Consider the following 23,383-nt stretch of genomic DNA (forward strand, 5'->3'; position numbering starts at 1 on the left):
AATCAGATGCACCATAATCTCCAGACTGACATCATTGCTCTTCTTCAGCACTTTGGAGATATCCCTGACAGCCAATTTTCCTAATGAAATTAGTCTTTTAATTTACTGTTGCTGCCTGGAATGTTTATTATGGAATAGAGCAAGCTTAAATTGTTAACAATCTCAATCTTCTCTCCATCCATCATAGTGCTGTCAATAGGTCCAGTGGAGAGAATCTTTGTCTCTCAATGTTGAATTTCAATCCATATTGAAGACTCCTTCACTTTTTGCAGCAAATGCTTCAGGTCCTCTTCAGTTTTAGCAAGCAAGGTTGTGCCATCTGCATAATGCAGGTTGTTGATGAGTCTTCCTCCAATCCTGTATACCACATTCCTCCTTATAAAGTCCAGACTCTGTTTCTCATATAAATTGAAAAGGTATAAATATAATATGTATCCCTCACACATTCCTTTCTCGATTTTAAATCAGTCAGTGTTTCCTTTTCTGTTCTGAGGACTCCTTCCTGGTCCAAGTATAGGTTTCACAGGAGCAGAATCAGATGTTCTGACCAACTATATGTTGTCTAAAAGACACTAATTTTAAATACAAAGCTATAGATGATTGAAAGTAAAGTGATGAAAAAGATATACACTAGGGATATGGTGATCTAAACAATAGTATATTATTGTCAGGCAAACGAGAGTTCAAAATATAATTAACATTTTGACAAAGTAAGACATTGCATAATAAGTCTATGAACTTTTGTTAGAATTCTATTTTGATCGATCTTTATTTTTCAGTATATTCTTTTTTGTATATTTCTATGATTGCTCTCAGTCATATACATTCATGACTTAACAAAGTTTAAACTTGTGTTGACATTTACCAGTTCCAATGAAGCGTGGTAACTTTACCATATTTCTTTTCCCTTACGATCCTGTCTTCTTCTGTTTATAATATAAATTGCTTTATAAATATAACTTGTTTGTAATATTTCCTTTCTATACATGGTTCATTACATTATTCTCAATAATGTGCTTTTGCTTTAACCATCAAACATAATTTCTAAAACTCAAGAGGAGCTGGAAAGTCTGTTATATTTTCCCAGAGTTTTGCAAGAGGCAGTTGTCAGAACAGAGCAAGGAGACACTACATGATTCAAAATGGGTAAGGGTGTCTGCCAGGTATGTATTCTGTCTCCATTCCTTTTCAATCTGTATGCAGAACAGATCATCCGGGACACTGGGCTGTACAAAGAGGAATGTGGCATCAGGTTTGGTGGAAGAGTCATCAACAACCTGAGTTATGCAGATGACACAACCCTGCTTGCTGAAACTGAGGAGGGCCTGAAGCGCTTGCTGCAGAAGGTCAAGTACTGCACCCTTCAGTGTGCACTGAAGCTCAATATCAAGAAAACAAAGATTCTCATCACAGGGCCAGTTGGCAGCCTCAGTATGGATAGTGAAGGAATTGAGGTTGTTAACGGTTTTAGTTTGCTTGACTCCACAGTCAACAATCTTGGTACCAGCAGCTAGGAAATCAAGAGAAGAATTGCACTGGGAAAGTCAGCTGTCAGGGACCTCTCAAGTGTACTGAGGAGCAATGACATCAGGCTGGAGATTAAGGTGCACCTGATCCAGGCCACAGTCTTCCCAATTGTGGGCTATGCATCAGAGAGCCAGACACTGACTGGGCATGACATAAAGAGAATTGATGCCTTTGAGCTGTGGTGCTGGAGAAGACTGTTGAGTATACCATGGACTGCTAGGAGAATAAACAAGTTTCTCCTGGATAGGGTGAAACCGGGTTGCTCCTTGGAAGCAAGGATTCTGGAGACTTGTCTGACATACTTTGGGCATGTTGCAAGGAGTAACCAGTCCTTGGAGAGGGATGTCATGCTTGGGATGGTGGAGGGACAGCGCAAGAGAGGAACACCCTCTATAAGATGAATCAATTCAGTGATTGGGGTAATGGAAGTAGGTGTGTCAGAAACAGTGAGGTTGGCACATGATAGAGCAGGGTTTAGGGCTCTTGTACATAGGGTCTCTAAGAGTCGCAAGAGACTCAATGGCACATAACAACAACCTTGATTATCATGGTATTTTCACTAATTAATGTTCCAAGTTTCCTTCTTTTTTATTATTATTAATTTTAATGAACATTTACAGAGACTTTGGATTTCCATTCATTCATGGTTGCATTTTTCTCTCTGCCTACCCCTCCTCCCCAATTTGATCTTCTCTTTGAAAAGTGAAAGAAAATTCTTTCATTGTTATACAACCCCTCCCCCAAAGTCCACTCCACTATGCAGCCTTCATTCTGGACTCCTGTCATGATAATAATACTTAATCATATATAGCTTTTAAACAGTTCTTTCCCTCATCTGTTTCAATGTAGTATACATTATTTATTCCCTCTTTCTCAGTCTCCCCTCCACTCTGATGTCAGTCCCATTTTACAACAGTGACACTATGCAATATTTGTCCTTTTGTGACTGAGATATTTCACTCAGCATTACGTCCTCCAGGGTCACTCATTTTGTATAATATTTCATGAGTTGTTTGAGTTCCATTGTGTGAATATACCACAGCTTCTCTATCCATTTGTTTCTTGATGGGTACTTGGGTTGTTTCCAACTCTTTGCTATTGTGAACAAAACCACGATAAAACATGGGTGTGCATATTTCTGCTTGGGTGGCAGTTATGGTTTCTTTAGGGCATATTCCCAGTAGTGGAATTGCTAGGTCAAATGGTATTTCTAGTTGCAACTTTTTGAGAAAACATCATATAGCCTTCCATAGAGGTTGCACCATTTTACACTCCCACCAACAGTGAATAAGGGTTCCAGTTTCTCCACAACCTCACCAGCATTTGATGCTTGCTGCTCTTTTAAATTTCGCTATTCTTACTGGGGTGAGATGACATCTCATAGTTGTTTGATTTGCACCTCTCTTAGAGCTAGGGATTTTGAACATTTCTTCATGTGAGAACAGGAACTAGGCAAGGATGCCCACTATAACCTCTCCTATTCAATATGGTATTGGAAGTCTGAGCGATAACACTAAGGGAAGAGAAAGAAGTAAGAGGTTTCCAAATTGGCAAAGAGGAGGTAAAATTCTCTCTATATGCAAATGATATGATAGTATACTTAGAAAATCCTAGAGACTCAGCAAGAAAACTATTGGACATAGTTGACCAATTCAGCAATGTTGGAGGATACAAGATCAATGTACAAAAATCAATTTATCTACAGTCACAAATTGAATACAGAAATGAAGCTAAGAAAGACAATACCTTTCACAATAGTTAATTACAAGATTAAATACTTGGGAGTAAATCTAACCAGCAACACAAAGGATCTATTAAAAGGAAATTACAAAACATTACTACAAGAAACAAAAGAGACCTAGAAAAGTAGAAGAATATCCCCTGCTCATGGATAGGAAGATTCAATATTGTGAAAATAACAAAAGTACTAAAGGCAATTTACACATTCAGTGCAATCCCAATACAAATACTAATTCCATTATTCAATGAGATCAAAAAGGCATTCTCCAATTTCATTTGGAATGGAAAGAGGCCCTGAATAAGCAAAGCACTCCTTGAAAAGAGAAACAAGGTAGGAGGTGTCTCACTCCCTGATTTCAAATCCTACTACACTGCTGTGGTGGTCAAGACAGCGTGGTACTGGTACAATGACACACAAATATATCAATGAAATAACATTGAGATTCCAGAAAATGGTCCATCTACCTATGGTCAACTGATTTTTGACAAGGAGATGAAATCAGCTAAGTGGGGAAATGACAGCCTTTTTAACAAATGGTGCTGGCAAAATTGGAAAACTATCCGTAGAAAATTTGAACAAGATCCACACCTTACTCCATACACAAAAACCAACTAAAAATGGATTATAGACCTAGGACTAAAAAAGGACTATAAAATTCATTAAAGAAAAGTTTGGAAGAACTCTAGAAGTCCTAATCCACACATAAAGAGTCTCCAAGTATCCTGAAAAATCTACAACCAGGAGAGGATGAAATAGATGAATGGGACCTTCTAAGAAATAAATCCCTACGCACATCCCAAAACTTTTTTAACAAGGTCAAAAGGGGAGCCACCACTGGGGAAAAAAATTTGGTAATGACATGTCAGATAAGGGACTTATATCTAGAATTTCTCAAATGCTCGAGCACCACAACAGGATAAAAGTAAATAACCCAATTGAAAAATGGGCACAGGATATGCACAGACACTTCACCAAAGAAGACATTCAGATGGTAAACAAACACAAGGTTCCTTCTTTTATTGTTTTCTTTCTATTCAACTTCCTTTAGTCATTTTTCTTAGTGTAGGTTTGATGCTGTCTTTTAGCTTTCCTTTTGTGATGATGTGTTGATTCTCCCCTCTCCCTGCTTTATCATCGCTGAACAATATTTTCTCTTTCAAGGATAGAATTCTTGGGTTCTTTTCCTTCCATACTTGAAAAATGGAGTGTTACTTCCTTCAGATTTCAGTAGTTTTTCTTATTTCTTTTTTCAAACATATCTATAGTCATTCTAATTGGTTTCTCCCCTTCCAGTAATATGTTGTTTCTCTCCAGGTCTTATTAGGATATTTTCTTTGTCTTCAGTTTTGAGAAGTTCAACTCTGATGTAGTTTGATAAGGATTTCTTCAGGTCTATCCTATTTCCAATTCATTAATCATCTTTAATTGGTAATTTTATGTATTTTGCCAAATCTCTGACTTGACTTCTTTTGTGTACTTTTGAGCTCAACTTTCTTCATTCTGACATGTTCAAAACACAAATGTTAATTCTTTTTATAATTATTCCACAGGTCTTTGAAATTCTGTATATTTTTTTCCCCTTGAGTCTTTTCTTCTCTGTAATTCGGATTGGTTAATTATATTCAAAGGAGCCCTGGTGCCACAATCATTAAGTACTTAGCTGCTAATCAAAAGTCTTGCAGCTCAAGCTACCTCAAGACTCAGCAATAGAAAATCTTGTGGAGCCTTTCTGTTCATCACATGAGGCTATTCTGATGTGAAATCAATGACATCTAACAACAGTAACACTTTCTATTCAGTCTTCCAGGGTTTGTTTTCTTTCTCTAATGTCCTCATTCTACATTCTGAGACTATTCATTGAGCTTTATATTTTGCGTTTCCACCCCCCCCCCCAATTTTCCAGTTCTGAGGGTTCCATTTCGTTTTTCTTTATATCTATTTCTTCTTTTTCTTTTTTTCCCCCCCTCAGACTACTCTTTATCAGGATGATGGCACAGAATGGTGCAAGGTTCCAATCTGTGGTTCAAAGGATCACTGTGGGCCACATTCAACTTGATGGCATTTAACAACAATTTTTTTGCTAAATCAATTTAAAAATTCATCCTAATTATATTAATAATTGCTCATGGAAATGTTTTTTAATAGTTGTTTTAAAAATATTTGTCAGATAATGCTAACATCTTTGTCTTTTTTTTTTTTTTGGTGTTGCATCTGTATTAATCCCATAAGGCTGATGTAACAAAACACACAAAATAGGTGACTTTAAATAATGTAATTTATTATTGGCACCACTCTTGGCATCAGGAAATCAAAAGATGAATTGCACTGGGGAAGTGTGTTGTCAGAGACCTCTTCAAAGTGCTAAAGAGCAATGATGTCAGTCTAGAGACTAAGGTGCACCTGATCCAGGCCATGGTTTTCTCAATTACTTACTATGCATCAGAGCTGGACAATGACTAAGGATGATAGAAGAAAAATCAAGGTCTTTGTGCTGTGGTACTGGAGAAGAGTCTGGAACACACCATAGACCACCAAGAGAATAAACAGTTTGTCCTGAAGAGGGTGAAATCAAGTTTCTCCTTGGAGGCTAGGATTTTGAAGCTCTGTCTCATATACTTTGGACATTTGACCAAAGTCCCTGGAGAAGGACACTAAGCTTGGAAGGGTAAAGGGATGGTACAGGAGAGGAAGACCCCATATAAGATGGATTGGCACAGTAACTAGGGTAATGGGGTTAGATGTGTTGGAGTTAGTGAGACTGGTTCAGGACATGGGAGGGTTCAGAGCTGTTGTGCACTGGGTTGCTATGAGCAGCAGTCAACTCAATGGCACATAACGAGTTTATTGTGCGACTGTTCTGGAAAGAAGAAGTCCAAACCAACATGTCAACTGAGCTAATCCTATGAAATCACTAAAGGAACATCCATTCTTGCCCTCCCAGCCTCAGGAGTTCTTTTGTTTGTAGAGACATCTTTGAATGACTGTCCTTCATCTATCTTTGTACCTCTTCTTTTTCATAAGGACATTACTGAGATAGGATCACTCCAGTATGATCTTGCTTTAACTTAGTTGATAATATTTTCCAAGCTCCCATTTCCAGACAAGATCAAGTTTACAGATATGAGAAATAGGGACTTAAATAAACCTTTTAGGAGGCACACAGTTCAATCCATAAAGTTTCATTTGGCTGTCTTGTTATCCCTCTTTTAGATCCCCCTGGGTTTTGGCATGACTAATGATTTTTTTATCGACACATGAATATTTTGGCTATTTAGGTTACAATTCTCAAGATCTTATTTAAACTTTTCATTTTAGTTGACTTCCTCTGGCACTATTTGGGCAGCAGAAGGATGGAGTACTGCCTTTTTATTGCCAGAAGGAGTAGGAGAAAGAGTGGATAGATAATGAACACTGCATTAGAACAAATGAGGGGAAGAACTGTTTGAAAAGAATATAGGATTAAGCATTATATGTATCAGAATAATCTGGAACAAGGGGTGCATTGCGAGGTGGGCTAAAGGAGGGCGAGAGAAGGGGGAGAAATGTGCAACAATGAATAAATAAAAAGGAAAAAAAGTAGTAGTTCGTAGTAGTTCAGCTTCTCACTTTTGCTGACCACTGAGCAGCGTGTGTATGTGTGTGGAGGTGGCTGGTGTTCCTATGCTTTGCTAGACCTCCACTGATACCCTCCCTATTCTGCTCCCCACTTAGCCTGTGCTGACATCACCCCAGGAGAGGCTGGGTGGAGCAGGTGCTCTGTTACCACCCGGAAGGCACAGAAATACAGTCTTTACACAAAGTCTCCTCCAGCACCACGGCAGCGTCTAGGCGGTGAGGGTAGAATTGTGTGGCTGCCCGTATTGCTCAGCAGCGATGACTATACCTGTCCAGAGTTCTCTGCAGCTGCCTGGTAGGGGAGGTCTGGGTGCCTCAGGACAGTGTGATGAAAGTGGATGTCTACACCTTCTACTTGGTCTTTGCCGACATGAGTAGGAGAAATGCCAAAGCTGTGGTAGGTATTTTTTTTTTCTCTACATCGTTTGTTGGAGTAGAAGGATTATTGTCTATTTTCTAAATTGTTCTGCTTGTTGTTTTTTGGTCCCTTCAGCAGAGAAAGCAGGCTTTTGTTTGAGATCTTAGGCCTGTGTCTGTTGGTGTTTCCAGGTTGGTAGCTTCTTCAGCTCCAAGTCAGGAGTATAAAAGGCAAGATGCAAAGCCAGAGAGTTCACCACTGTGTGTGTCGAGCCCTGCGGCCTCTAGTTGGACTGACTTCTTTTCACTGTCATAAATCTGCTTATGTTTGGTTTACACATAGTGTCTAGGAGTTAGAGTTGTAGTTAGCAGAAAGATTAGGTAAAAGTACCTCTAGTTCATCTTTTCACAAGCAGAAGTCACATTTTATAAACAATAGCATTTTATTGCTATTTCTAGATGGTGCATGATAGTGCAGCAATTTAGACAGGAGATTTAGGAGCCAGACTATCCAAAATCCACCACATGTCAGCTGAATATGATCCTGGCAAGTGAGCAGTTCTCGTCAAGATTTGGTCTCTTCATCTGTAGAAATAACACTTCACTCAGCCACAGTTTTGAGGGCCAAGAGAGTCCATATACACATTGTTGTTATGTGCCATTGAGTCACCTGTGACTCATAGCGACCCTATGTACATTAGCTCTGAACCCCACCTTCTCCTGAGCCCTACATTCTAAGTATGCTTTATTGTACACAGGATTTTCAAAGGCTTACCAAATACACATGGCCATTAAATACTTGAAACAGAGGTACTGTAACTGAGGAAACAAGTTTTAAGTAATTTGAACTCACATAGCCATGGGTGGTTACTGTAATTGACTCACTCATCCTTGCCTTAGAGTTGGAACCAACTCATAGCTGACCCTCCGGCGGGTTTTTATAAGTTATAAATAGCAAAGGGAGGAGATTGCTCATCTTTCTCCTGTGGAGCAACTGGTGGATTTGAACCACCTGCCTTTGGGTTGGCAGTGAAACTCCTTATCCAATAGGCCACTAGAGCTCTGAATATATTAGAAGGGATTTATTGTACTATACATTGAGAGAGACAGCAGTCCTTATAGTGTTGCTTTCAAGTAAATGAGAAAGAACACAAATATTTTGAAGATGTTAGGATATGGAATGTAAACTGCTGTTGTTTATAGCTAATATAATCACTCAAGGAAGATTTGGGTACCAGCCAAGAAAGCTTTCCTTTCTTCCTGTCCCATAATTGACATTTATTGTTGTAGGCATGGATAGTCTGAATAGAAGATAAACATCAGCAAGAAAAGAATGAGATGGTGGTGAGCCATGTGAAGAAGCAAGAGTGTGGCTGACCTTTGTCCATAGTGCCGCGCCCTCCCTGACACACTGAGACCTCACGTGGTGAGCAGCTTCCACCTCCACACTCTGTCACCACAGCCCTGTGCTGGGTGCTGGGGACGAGCAGCAGTTTCCATCCTTTTCCTCAGGGATTGTCGCCTCGCAGAATTTATTAGGATAAATCGCCAGTGCAAATGTGTCCTGGCATGACCACTAGTCCCCAGTAAGTCTTCCGCTGTTTCCTCTAAAAATTGAGCAAGGAAAAGCAGACGAGGTTCCTTGACAACGAGTTCACTATTACCCCATGAGGAGTGTGCATTTCAGGAGGAGAACGAACCTTCCCTCCATCCGGGAAGAGAGGTCAAACTGACTGAGCTGATTCTCAAGCTACTTGTATTCTCAGCACCTGTGTGCTACCAACTGCCTCTGTGACACCAGAAAGCTCACTTAACCTCTTCAGGACTTTCTTTTGTCCTCTGTAAGATGGAAGATCAGGACTAGAAGACTTGCAATTCTACCGAGATTAGAATTCCATTATCACCAATTGACGTTTGTACCACGTTTCAAAGTGACAGTACTGTCCCCAGTATTATATATGTCAACAATAGTTGAGATGAGTAACAAGAGCTGTAATGAGACAAACTGACTCGGCCAAAACCTCACAGTAAGAATGTAGGAGAACTGAGAATGAGATCTTTGAACAGCCAAACCTCCAGCCTTTGGCCCCTGCTCTATTACTGTGAAATTGTTTAAAAGAAAGTATTGTCAAGGGTTAAAAAAAAATGAAAAAACAAAACAAAAACCCCAACAGAGCACCTATTTCAACCAAGGGTGGTAGTGTTAGATGCCGTCGAGTAGAAACTGACTCCTAGCGGACCTTTCAGTGGGTGTCAATGGCAGTAAACCGCACAGGAGGAGATTGCCTATCTTTCTCCCATGGAACAGCTGGTGGCTTCGAACCTATCCTTTCCGGTTGGCAGCACAACTCTTTACCAGAGCACCTAATCAAGGCTAGGGTAGAATTCTTGCCTTCTATTTGGGAGATTTGCGTTCAAGTCTCATCTCCAGTAGACCTACCAAGTATGTCAGTAGAGGTTTCCCATGATCCCTCCTGAACAGGTTTCAGTGAAGCGTCCACACTAAGACAAAGAAGAAAGATCTGACCACCTTCTGAAAATCAGCCAATAGAAATCCTGATAACAATGTGCAAGGGGTCACTATGAGTCAGGTGGCAGTGCAAAGACATCTAACAGAAAGAGTGTGGAGAACTGTACCTCACTCCTGGTCCAGCCCCTCCTTGCTCAAACTTCATGCCTGTTATACCAGCTCTGCTATGGATGTGGCAGAAAAGAGAAAAAAGAAGAACAGGTAAGTAGACAGAAAACAAATGGTGAAAGGATGCTGAAGAGTTGCCATCTGTTTAGAAAGAAAGGGACTTAGTATTTTCACAAAAGTCTTCATCTTCATAGAACTGTGGAAGTTGGAGCAGCTGAAGACAGAGAGGTGAAATAGTTTGTGCCACGTTACCCAACTGCTGAGTGGGAACTAGTAACTGACAGCAGAGCCTGGCCAGCAGGCCAATTAGAGCTCCAATCCCAGCTCTGTCACTTCCCAGCTGGGAAACCTTGGTTAAGTCATTTAGCCTAGCTAAACTTTATTTTTCCTCATTTCTGCAAACAAGGTCGTGATATTAATACCACAGGGTCATTGTGGGATTAAAGGAAATGATGGATGCAACCCAGCTCTCTAAAATTATAGCTTAATAGAAAGGAAAATGTATTCATTTGGACTAGAAGCCAGAGATTCCGCTTCAATCAAGTTCTCCTGTTACAATATGTAGCCTCTCCCCTTCTTCTCACCTCCCCCCACCTACCTATGGCAGCCTCTTTCCTAAGCCCTCTAATTAGCTAAATAAAGAGTGCAGACAGGGCCCATGTAAAAAAATGCTCTCTGAGCCAAGTGCAATCCCCAGGGAAGCGAAGGAACCCACATGGCCAATTACCAGAGCATCATTTCATTTCCTCTGAGTGACTAATACCCAGAGAAGTCACTTAAACACTAATCACCAGGAGAACAGGTAGAAATCATGTTAAATGAGCCTATCTTTATTCCTGGAAAAAGAAGAGAGAAAAATATGCCAAGGCTATCTGATCCATGAGTATGCTTGCTTCTGAATTTTCTGCACAAAGAAAAGGATAGCTTTCCTTTCCAATTAAGTACTGAATTTCGACTGCGGCAGTATTTTTAAGCGGTTGACAGATGCACAAACAGTGTAGAACTGAATTACCAGTGTACCACACTGGGTCAGTTCTATTCGGTTAAAGAGCCAATTTTTCTGAATTCAGTCATTGGTTAAACTATAACCACTGCTAGCTGCAGAGAAACTAACATCCTGAAAACAACATTTATGCTTTAAAGATACAGTTCTGGTTGTGGTGGTTTTAGGTCCAGGGCCTCAGCCATCCTGCATGCAAGAGAGCAGGGAGAGCAGACCTTCTTCAAATGGGATTTGGAAACCTCTTCATTGAGAATTACTGTGAACTGTCATTTCTCAACTCGCAGCTTGTTTCCCTCTTTTTAACTGCAGCTTAAAGAGTCCTGGGAATACAACTGAAAAGCTGATGGTGCGAATCTACCAGCTGCTTCCCCAGAAAAATATAAAGCAGCGTGCTTCTGTCAATACTTACAACCTTGGCAATCAATCCCAGGGGTCAGTTCTACTCTATCATAGAGAGCTGATTTGGTGTTGTTGGTAAATGCCATCGAGTTGAGCACGACTCATAGTGACCATATGAACAAAAGACCTGAACCCTGTACTATAACCATTATCATTTCTCTATGTTCATAGAGTTTCCAGAGGTATGTGGTTTAGGAAGTACAAATCGAAATTTACCTGACTGCAGTGGACCACCCAGTGAGTTTACCTTTCAGCAGTGGAGTCCACCAGTAGCTCTGCAGTAGGAATATGGGCAATCTCCTCCTGTGCAATATCCAGTTGCAGAAAACCCACTGGAGGGTCAGCTAGGAAGCACCTCATTCAACAGCAATGAGTGAGTGAGCAAGCAGTGGATTTGGATTGCTTTAACTGCAGCTTCTCTCTTCTCTTTTCTACTTTAACTCTCTTTCTATCCAATATCAAAGTGAAAGAGTAGTTGTTTTTTTCTTTTTCTTCTTTGACCTGGAAGCTTCAGTGGCCTAGTCTAAAGGGAGTTAACCCAAAGGTGTCACCTCTCTGTCAGCTCAAATCCACCAGAAGCTCTGAGGGAGAAAGATGACCAATCTCCTCCCATGTGATTTACAACCTCACAAACCCACTGGAGGGTCAGCTATGAGTCAGTTCCAGTGTGACGGCAATGAATCGACTTCTGCACTGAGCACAGTACTCTTTACTAGTCAACCCCCAAAGGCCATGTTTATTCCATAGCAAACCAACCACAATCCTTATTGAAGTGTTCTAATTTTGCCCATTTTAAATCTTAAAGTTCTAGAGAGCAATTGAGTCTTTCTGGAGACTAAGGTGTGTCTGATACAGGCCATGGTCTTTGCAATCACTTGTTATACATCAGAGAGTTGGACAATGACTAGGGAGGATAGATGGAGAATTGATGCCTTTGGGCTGTGATGCTGGAGAAGAGTATTGAGGGTACCATTGACTGCTAGAAAAATAAACAGATTCATCCTGGAAAGGGTCAAACCGTGCAGCTCCTTGGAGGCAAGGATTCTGAGGCTTCATCTGACATACTTTGGACATGTTGAAGGAGGGACCGACCGGTCCTTGGAGAGGGACATCATGTTTGGGAGGGTGGAGGGACAGCGCAGGAGGGGAAGGCCCTCTAAGAGGTGGATTGATTCAGTGACTGGGGTAATTGGGATGGGTGTGTCAGAGACAGTGTGATTGACACAGGACAGAGCAGAGTTTAGGGCTGTTGTACATAGGGTCACTATGAGTCGCAAGCAACTCTACGGCACATAACCACAACATAGCCCCTAAATCTCAAGTTAAGTTTTTTTATTTCCCCAGAATCTTCCTTAAGATTACTTTTGCGTTTGCTGAGCTCATGTCACTTGTTTAAATAAGAACAACAACAAAAACCCCATAACTAAAAACAAAACCAGAGATCAGATTGTATTATAACTATATCATGCACATGTAGACTCCCATCTTGACTGAACAACTCTCAAAGGAAGGGCTCCTCTCTCATCCTCCTCACTTGTCTTGGGACAATGCAAGACAAAGCATGACACAGGCTGGTTGTCACTGTGACACCTGCTCACCACGGGAAAGAACTCTTCAGAATCGAGCACACTGATGCTCCCATGAAAACGTGAGCTTGGTATACTGTGAATACACCTTTGCATACGGCAGTGGTTCAGTTCAACAGAGAACACATCTTTTAATACCTCCATCATACCAGCATTGAGCTGGCACTGGACATACCAGAAACACCTTCTGTCTGAAATAGTATTTGCCTCTTTTTCCTAAAGAGATGACAACTCACCTACACAGCGAGCTTATTTTCATCAAGGAGAAGATGAAAATAGAGTACATCACAGCTGAGCCAGTCTTCTCTGCTTGTCAGGGTCCCAGATCAAATTGCATTTCCTTCTGAGGCATTCTCTAATGGCCTCAGTCTGCTCATCTATTACTAGTCTGACCCCCTGTGGTGCTCGTCTGCCCCAAGGGCTTGGCCCTCAGGATATGTCTCCTTGCTTTGTGATCTTTACATGTCAGTCACCACAGAAATACAGCAGGAGCCTGGGCATTTTGCTGTCTTTTTGGAATCTTATTCTCGTCTGTAAAACAAGACTGCAAGAACTGACTCAGTGAAGACAAAATCGGATGATTTCTGTGACTGTTTTTCTCCTTGCTGTGGAGTCAGAACTGACTCTTAGTAGACCCTCCAGTAGGTTTTTAGAAGCTTTGAATCACATGCGAGGAGATGATCCCGTTTGAACGGCCTGCCTTTGATCTGGCAGCACAATTCCCTACTGACTAAGTCATCAGATTTATATAAAGGGCTGTTTAATGCAGCATTTGGCACATTTACCATATAAATTTAGTAAATGCTAACTTTTTTGACATTATAATTCAATGCCACAATGACTCATATTTATAGAGAACTCAGGTTTTCAAAGGTCTGCCACCGCATAATCCCATGACCATATTTTTCACGTCTAACTGCAGCCAAAATATGGTAACAGAAAATGCTGAGCTTGAGTGGAAAGGTTCTGCAAGAAGACAAAGTGGATCTCGTCTCTATCACTCTCCAGCTGGCTCACTGAGATACATATTTCATCTCTCCAGACTTTATTTTCATACTTGATAAAGTAGAGGGTTAGCGGAAAAGAGGAAGACCTTTGACAAGATGGACTGACAGAGTGGATACAAGGGGATCAAAGACAGAAACAGTTGTGAGGATGGTGCTAGGACCATCCAATAACCATCACCTTATAGAGTTGTAAGACAAGAGGAACACAGGTCCTGTGTACAGTGCCTGGCACATGATAATTCTGCACAAGTATCACATCCAGTACAGCAGAGCCACCCAAAGCCAACAACGGCTGGATGTTGGGAAATACACTAGGGGCATTGCCCTCCTGCTGTGCCTTAGGAGGGGAGCTAAATAATTTACCACATGTAATGATCCCTAAAACCACCAGCAACCTACCTACCTTACCCACCAGCAAGGCCAGAGTCTTGATAAATCTTGTTTGATTCAAAATAGAGATCAAGAGAGGAGGAAACAAGGCCAACAACAACAACAGCACAAAACCAGAAAACAAACGACTGCTGACTAGACAAACTCAAGTGGATACCAGAGGTATCAACAAAACCAAAACAGCCTGTTCTGGGCAAAGAACAACAACAAAAAAATAATACAGTGATTCTTGAGAAATATCAAAAGGGTTGAAATGAACAGATTAAGGAGTGTTCCTTAAACCAAAGATCAATATTACAAAGATGCCAACTCAGCTCATAGTTTTTAATAAATATAATGTCCTTCTAATGGCATATTCTTTGGCACTGGAAATGAGGCTAAAAAGTTAACTCATAAGACAAAATGACAAGGAAAAGATAGATGATCCAATAAATGGAAAAAGGATAAACAACGACCAATGAATAAGAGTAATATGATTGAATGTTTAATCACCTATCAGAAAGATGTAGTGTGAAATGAGGTAATCCTTAATTCTACTGCTGAACATAGTTTTCATTGTACTTGTGATTTTAGGTGCCATCAAAGATGCCACCAAGTTGACCAGGACTTACAGCGAGCATATATGAACAACAGATCTGAACTTTGCCCTTTTCTGCACCATCAACACTGTCTCTGCCACATGGAAGTCCATTGTGCAGTCACCGTATCAGCCCATCTCCTTAAGGCTCTTCCTCTCTCTCACTGACCCTCTATCTTTCCCAGCATGTTGTCTTTTCCCAAGGATTAGCCCCTTCTGACAACATGTCTAAAGTATGTGAGATGAAGTTTCACTACCTTGTCTCTAGGGATCATCCTGGTTGTACTTCCTCTGAAGCAGGTTAGTTTGTTCTTTTGACAGCCCAGAGTATTCAACTCTTTCAGTCAACTCAACAACTGAAAGAGGTCAATTCTTCTTTGGTTTCCTTATTCATTGTCTAACTTTCAACTGAAAATGCCACAGCTTGGATCAGGCACATCTTAGTCTTTAAACTGGCATCCTTGCTCTTTAGCACTTTTAGGAGGTCCTTGACAGCAGATTCTCCTAATGCAACACATCTGATGATTTCTTGTCTGATGTTACCATGGGTGTTGATGTGGATCTAAGTAGAATGAGATCCTCGACAATGTTTATCTTTTACCCATGTATCATGATATTGCCTATTGGTTCAATGGTGATGATTTCTGTGTTCTTGATGCTGAGATATAATCCATATTGAAGGATATAGTCTTTTATCTTTGCATTAAGTGCTTTGAGTCTTCTTCACTTTCTGCAAACAAGGTTGTCTAATCTGCACAAAAGCAGGTTGTTGATAAGTCTTCCTCCAGTCCTCATGCCACATATATGCCATAACATACCACTCTTCTTTCTGAAAACCCTATAAACCCTGTTATATTTCTAGAGGAAATACTGAAAACATGATCTGAGGCAATCAGAGACCATTTCCTATGGAGAATGGGCTCCCATTGCTAAATACTCAGGGTGTAGAGGGAGCAAATGAGCATAGGGTGTTTCAGGAGGAGCAACAGCAAATACACAGAGAACATCAGGTATAGGATGAATTTCCCTGAGCAAGACTCAGTTCAATCATCTGCAGCAGAAACTTCAAGAACCCAGCCTTAAGGAATCAACATTTCTGGAAAGAAAAACTGGGCATCTATGCATTTCATAAGTGTCCTAGGTGGCACTGCTACCCAGACTTGTCTCTACCAGACACCAAAGGACTATTCTTGTACTAGGGTCCCTTATTGCCCAGTAGAGAAAGTTAAAAACTTGGTATATAGTCAAGACTACTACTAGGGAGAAAACTCTCTTCACAGCCTGCTCTATCTGTATCTTGTATGTTGTACCAGATACCTTTACTTCAATGAAAAGGCAGGGCTTCAAGGAACATGGCTATGAAATCACAGTGCTTCCCAATATCTCGCTCTCCTCAACCCGATTAAAGTCATGTTTTCTTCTGCCATCACCAGAGCCCAAAATTTACTCATCAGTACTCTTTAGTATGAGGAGGACACACATCTGGATTATAGGAAATTGATGACAAAAGGACTCCTTGGAGAGCAGCCAATTTTAACACCAAAAAAAGTAAGCAGTAACAGAGACAAAATCTAAAGCTTGTTAGCTGAAAAGAAACACTCTTGAACTTCTCATCAGTGTGGTTTTGGCATGTGTTTGCACAGAAGATGATGGTTTATTTAAGGAATTAGCAGAGAAATAAGCTTTCAGCCTACAAGGATCCTGGCTGCCAAAACCCGAAAGAATTTTCCTACCTTCAGTTGATTTTAGGAGGAAGATGATCCAAGTTCTACTGCTGTGTCGACTACTTGTTCTGGACTTCATGTTAACTCCTTTAGAATAATAAAATCTATTTCTCTAGCCCAATGTTGTTGTTGTGGTTTTGGGTGCCATTGACTTGAGTCCAACTCATAGAGACTCTAAGAACAAAAGATCTGAACCCTGTTTGATCGTGTGCCATCCTCATACTTCCTAACACACAAGAGCTCACTTTAGCTGTCACCATGTCAATCCACCTGGTCGAGGGTCTTCCTTTCCTTCACCAACCCTCTACCCTTCTTTGGTTCATGTTCTTCTCCAAGGAATAGCCCCTTCAAGCAACATGTCCAAAGTATGTGAGGCAAAGCCTCATCATTCTTGCCTTCAAAGAGCACTCCAAAAGAAAAAAAAGTTCTTTAAAACTTTACAAGTTACCTGTACTTTATTTCTAAATGAGAAATCATGCACATTTCTTTTATAGATGGAAGTCAGTCAGAGGAAATGCTATTTCCTGCCTTCAAATGTTAGGTGTTAAAAAAAAAATGTTAAGTGTTATTGTGGATAAGTATAAGAATCCAAGGGGAGGAGCAAGGGTGGAAGAAAAGGGATGAAGATGTGCAGAGGGAGTGGGGATTAATCATGGAGTTGTACAATTTGACAGGTGGAGGGGTGAGGGAAATTGGAAGAATCTGTTCTGGATAATAATGTATTTGAATTTTGTAAATAAACTAATATATAAGAGAGAAAAAAAAACCACAAAGAGCACTCCAGCTGCACCTTCTCCAAGACATACCTGTTTGTTCTCTTGGCCGTCCATGGGATGTTCAGTGTTCTTTTCCAACACCACAGCTCAAAGGTGTCAATTCTTTTTCTGTCATCCTTATTCATTGTCCAACTCTCAGGTATATAGTGATATGCATAAAAGTCCAAATAGACATGACTTATTAAAATATGCTTCTGCAGTCCAATAGAGAAGACTTTTTGGATTGCTGTAATCATCTCCCAGATGGAGTTATTTGATGTCTCAGCCTCTCTCTCATTTATACACATACAGTCCCCGTCTTTCTTGACTTATTTTCTCACAATGGAATTAATCAATAAAAGTCCAAGATGCTGGTATGTCATACTGCTAACCTCTCTCTAAGTGGTTCTAATCCACCAGTGGCTCCTTGGGAAGAGATGGTCCACTTTTCTCCTGGGTGATGTACAGTCACAGAAACCCAATGAGGGCAAACTCTGAGTTAGTTCCAACCTGACAGCAATGGGAACTATATGTGTCTTTTTTAACCCTGACTCACTGTTACCTTCTAGACTTCAGGAGACATAGGTCTTTTATCATTAGAGAAATTTGCTCGGGTGATGTAGGGGTATGAGTCTCTGGCTCTGTAACCTAACAGAGTATCCTTGGCAGCTACAGCAAGATCCCCTGCTGACTTGTCAAACTCTCACATGGATGTTAAGAAGATTAAGATAACAGCATGCCTGACATAGCTAATAAGTAAGACTTAAAACAACTGGCAATGATGAATTGAATTCTGACATGTTTATTATGGATAATGATTATACATTACAATAATAGCGTATAGGGACAACTTAATTTTGCGCACCAAAACTGAAGGGCATGCTGATGATGGTCATCAGAGAGAGACAGAGGTCAGCACAGATTTGTGCTCAGTCTCCATTAAGGCCGCAGACATGCCAGCCTGACAACAAGCTCTCCTGAGCCTGCTTCTTGCGTCAGCCCTCTGGCCACACCACCATGATGACCAGCCTGCAAAGAATGTAAAACCATATAGGTGTCATGTCAAATCTACCATTTTGGCCATGGCAGGAGGTGTCATCTGTGCCCACATATCCTAAAGGGATTTTCATAAATTTAGAACAGTTGCCTCAGTCTTCTCTTTTCTAGCCTGGCCAGATTTGCAACAAACTCTCATGTCAGTTGTCTTCCAATTATTTTCAAGAACAAGGAGAGAACAAAATCACTCACAGGGGAACTACTTAAGTGTTTTCTAGGGCCCTGGTTGCTGATATTTGCCATTGAGTTTGAATGGACCCAAAGCAGACCCTCTAGAGTGTTTTCAGAGGCAGTAAACCAAACCGGACAAGACTGCCTGTCCTTGTCTTACTGAGCATCTGGTAGATTCAAAGGATGTGCCTTTAGGCTTTCAGCTCAGCTTTTTATCACTAGGCCACTGGAGCTCCCTAGGGCCCTGGAGGGAGGAGGTAGTAAAGGGGCTACCTGCAGAGGAGCCTTCTCACATGTATCCATGTTCCAGCTTTACCCAACATGTGTGTACTCCCTGCCCTGCACAGCCATGTGCTACCTCTGGGCTCCCTGGGAGAGGCCTGGCTGTGCAGGAGTAGGCAGGCACAGAAAGAGAGGCCTTGCCAAATCTCTGGTCACATCTCTCACTCGTTAAGAGTATGGAACCAACAAAAGGCCTAGGTATTGTTCCACACTCAACAGTCTTCTCTTTCCCTCACTAGTGTGCCCTTTTCTAGTAGGGCAAGGACAAGGTTGGATTCACAATGAAGAATGTTTGTTGAAGCAAAAGCCTAGAAACAGGGAGAATACTTAATAGAGGAAGAGATGACAACGGCAGATAGCTTTCATAGACAACTATGTGAACAAATACATACCATTTGTGTTCATATATTATCTTGGCAGGTGGTTTATGGGACCAGGGTTGAATAGGGCAAGACACAGGGAGAGGTGTCTCGAGATTAATAATAGAAAGAATCATATAAGAATGAAAAATTCAAGCAGCTAGCATAAGTCAGTTTACTAAGAAGCAGACTCTGATTAAGAATTACCTGCAGGACGCTTATTGTGATGGGCCCCTAGTAACATCCTTGTCAGAGAGGAGGAAAATAGTAACAGGCAGAGGGAGAAACTGGGCTGCAATGTAGTTATAGTGATCCCAAGGGAAGCTCTAAAGTGGATTGTTCTGCATCATTGTTCTGAATCAAGACACATCCAGTCAGTGAGTGCAACTGCCCTAAGGAGAGGGCCTTTGGAAGGCAGTGCTTTTAATCCATTCAGAGAAGCCACATTAGAAATGACTCATGATTTGCTTCCATGAAAGCTGCAGCCAAGGAACTCCATAGATCAGTTCTGCTCTGTAATATGTGTTAGTAATGAGTTGATGGAAATGGGTTTAGTTGAGCATGGTCCTCAGCAAGCACTTATCAGCAGAGAGTAGCCACCAGGAGATGGAACTCAGCTGTGAGAATGGCACTCCTGCCCCAAAGAAGGATCCAGAAAGTGCATCACAGCATCTACTACATGAGTACATGATCACATTTGTGTATATTTGTAAAATAATGTGTGTGTGGAAATAGGAAATAGATGTGTATAAAGAAAAGATTAAGAAGAGGAACTCCTTTCATTCCCTGAATGTAAAGCTTACTTCTAGCACAGCAGTTGTGATGGTCTACCAACAGTAAAAATAAAAAAAAAATTAGATCCAACAGGAAGAAATGATTTTCAACAGCTTGGGCATTTGTGGGGTCATGCTGACCCAGTGACTTCCTCTGATCTTATCTCAGTGGAAACCAGGCACTGAGCTTCCCATCTGTATTTGTGTCCGCTCCTGAGAACACTGACTGTATTTTTGCAAGTATTGGAAATAGAACCAAGGGAAATGAAATTATTGTTCCTTTTGCTTATCCGGAGTGGATATCTTGAATATGGGTTCAAATTAGAACCAAGAATAAAAGTAAAGACCTCAGAAGGACACCCTTCTGTGTCACCAGGACACAGGGCACTTATCCTGGGAGGCAGGACTCTGTATAGAATACTTCACAATTAAGGGAACGGCTCTGACCAAACCTTCACTCAGCAGCCCAGCAGTGATGGGCAGTTTCCTTCTGGGGATCAATAGAGATATTGTGGGGGAAAAAAAGTAGGACTTTCATAACTAAACATATAATCAGTCCGCAAACACTACCTTCCCCTTCTTGCAAAGTATTACTTTGCAAGGAAAAGGAGAGACAATGCAATCAACTTGCATATTTTCCCCAAGATTACCTTTCAAAATCATTTGAACAAGATTTTATTGCCTCTCATAGTCACTCCACATCAAGAAGGCAAAGATTCTCACCACTGGACCAATCGTCCCCACCATGATAGATGGAGAAGAGATTGAGGTTGTTAGCAATTTGAGCTTGCTCCGCTCCACAATCAACACTCTTGGCACCAGCAGTCAAGAAATCAAATGACGAATTGCTCTGGGGAAAGCTGCTGTCAGAGACCTCTCCAAAGTGCTGAAGAGCAACAATGTCAGTCTGGAGACTATGATGTGCCTGATTCAGGCCATGGTCTTCACAATTACTTGCTGTGCATCATCAGAGAGCTGGACAATGACTAATGTCAACAGAAGAACTGATGTCTTTGATTTGTGGTGCTGGCGAAGAGTACAAACAGGTCTATTCTGAAAAGGGTGAAACTAGCTGCTCCTTGGATACAAGGATTTTGAAGCTCAATGTTACATATTTTGAGCATGTAGCTTTGAGGAACAGTCCCTGGAGAAAGAGAACACACTTGGAAAGATGGAGGGACAGTGCAGGAGAGGAAGATCCCAGATGAGATGAATTGACACAGTAACTGGGGTAATGGAGGAAGGTGTGCCAGAGACGGTGAAACTGGCTTAGGATAGAGCAGAGTTCAAAGCTACTGGACAGAGGGTTGCTATGAGACGCAGGTGACTTAATGGCACATAACAACAAGAGCCATTTAAACAACATTTTATCTCTATAAGCAAATGTTTGGCAACTATGGAGTGGAGGAGGAGACCGGTAGTTTCAAATTACCATGTTTCCACTGGTATTAAACCTTGACATGTTTCAGCAGGGTCATTGTTGTTCTTTTTAGACACCACATAGCCATTTTGGCTCACAGCAAATGCAGAAGGGAATGGAACATTGCCTTGTCCCATGCCATTATCAAAATAATTATCAGGTTTGAGCCCATTGTTACAGCCACTGTGTCAACCCCTCTAGTTGAAATTATTCCCTTGTTTTGTTGACTATTATAAGCTTTATGTTGTTCTCAAGAGATTTGTCTATCCTGATAACATGTTCAAAGTATATCAGATGAAATTTAGCCATTCCAAGACAGATTTGCTTGTTCTTCTGGCAATCCATTGTAAATGTATTTTTTTTTTTGCCAACACAATTCAAAAGAATCAGTTGTTCATCAACCATCTCTGGTCATTATCCATTTTTTTACATGCATGTAAGGCAAGCAGACATGGCACAGCTTGGCTCAGGAGTACGTGAGTCGTAAGGTGACATCTTCACTTTTTTTAATACTTCAATATCAATTGAACTTGAAAATTTAAACAAGTCCATAAGGACCTAAATATACTCTTGAGCCTAGTTTAACTAAATTTTAAAACATTTGAAAAATAGACTTGATACACTGCACTCCAGTGACCAGACACCAAGCTATTTGTGGAATGATATCAAAGACATCCTCCATGAAGAAAGTAAAAGATCATTACAAAGATAGGAAAGAGAGAAAAGACCAAAACGAATGTCAGAAGAGACTCTGAAACTTGCACTAAAATGTAAAGAAGCCAAAATAAGGACAAGAAATGTTGAAGAAAGAAAGCTTAACAGACGATTTCAAAGGGCAGCGTGAAAAGGCAAAATATTGTAATGAAATGTACAAAGAACTAGAGTTAGAAAATCGAAAGAGAATAACACACTCAGCATTTCTCAAGCTTAAAGAACTGAAGAACAAATTCAAGTTTCAAGTAGCAATACCGAAGGGTTCTGTGGGCAAAATCTTGAAAGATAGAGAGGAAGCATCACACGTAGATGGAAAGAATGCATGGAGTCACTGTACCAAAAAGACCTGGTCAGCACAGAATCATTTCACGAGTAGCCAATGGACAGACGCAATGGTAATGAAAGAAGAAATTCAGGCCAGAAATTCCACCACTGAAGACACTAGCAAAAATTAAGGAATTGATGTAATACCAATAGATATGTTTCCACAAACAGATGAAGCCCTGGATGTGCTCACTAGTACATACCTAGTAATTGTGAATACAGCTACATGGTTAACTGATGGGGAAATATTTGTATTTGTTCACATTCCAAAGAAAAATTATCCAACAAATTCAGAAATTATTGAATAATATTATTAATATCTCATGCAAGTAAAATTTTGCTGAAGATTATTTTTAAAAATGGCTACAACAGAACATCAAGTTGGATTCAAGAGATGCTGTGGAGCAAGTGATATCATTGCTGATGTCAGAAGGATACTGACTGGAAGCAGAGATTAACAGAAGAATGTCTATTTGTGATTTATTGATTGTGAAAGTCAAAGGATTTGACTGTGTGAATCATAATCAATGAGAATCAGAATCCCAGAACATTGAATTGCCCTCGTGTAAAGCCCACCCATAGATCAAGAAGTTTTCTGAACAGAACAAGGGAACACTGCATGGTTTAAAATCAGGAAAGGTGTATGTTAAGGTTCTATCTTTTCTCCTTATTTATACACTCTGTGTGCTCAACAAATCATTCCAGAAGCTGCACTGTGTGAAGAAGAATGCAGCATCAGGATTGGAGGAAGAATCACCAAAAGCCTGTATTATGCAGATGACACAGCCTTGCTTACAGAATGTGAAGGAGAGGCCCCACACAGTTTGCTTTTCTCTTTGAAAAAAAATGTTTTTTCATTGCTGTACAATTCCCGTGCCCCCGCCCCCAGTTCACTTTACTTACTGCAGAATATCAAAGACTACAGTCTTCAATAGGAGTTACATCTCAACAAGTATTATGTAATT

General features: G+C 40.7%; 1 protein-coding gene across 1 annotated transcript in view; it reads right to left on the minus strand.

Annotated features, from left to right (window-relative positions):
* The window catches only part of LOC102845258 (alpha-1A adrenergic receptor-like), a 154,457-nt gene that overhangs the window by 94,998 nt on the left and 36,076 nt on the right, over nt 1-23,383 (minus strand). The gene's annotated exons all lie outside the window — the stretch shown is intronic.

This window comes from Elephantulus edwardii, unplaced genomic scaffold, assembly GCF_000299155.1.
Source record: "Elephantulus edwardii isolate Elephantulus edwardi_28Jun2011 unplaced genomic scaffold, EleEdw1.0 scaffold00038, whole genome shotgun sequence".
Taxonomy (NCBI): Eukaryota; Metazoa; Chordata; class Mammalia; order Macroscelidea; family Macroscelididae; genus Elephantulus; species Elephantulus edwardii.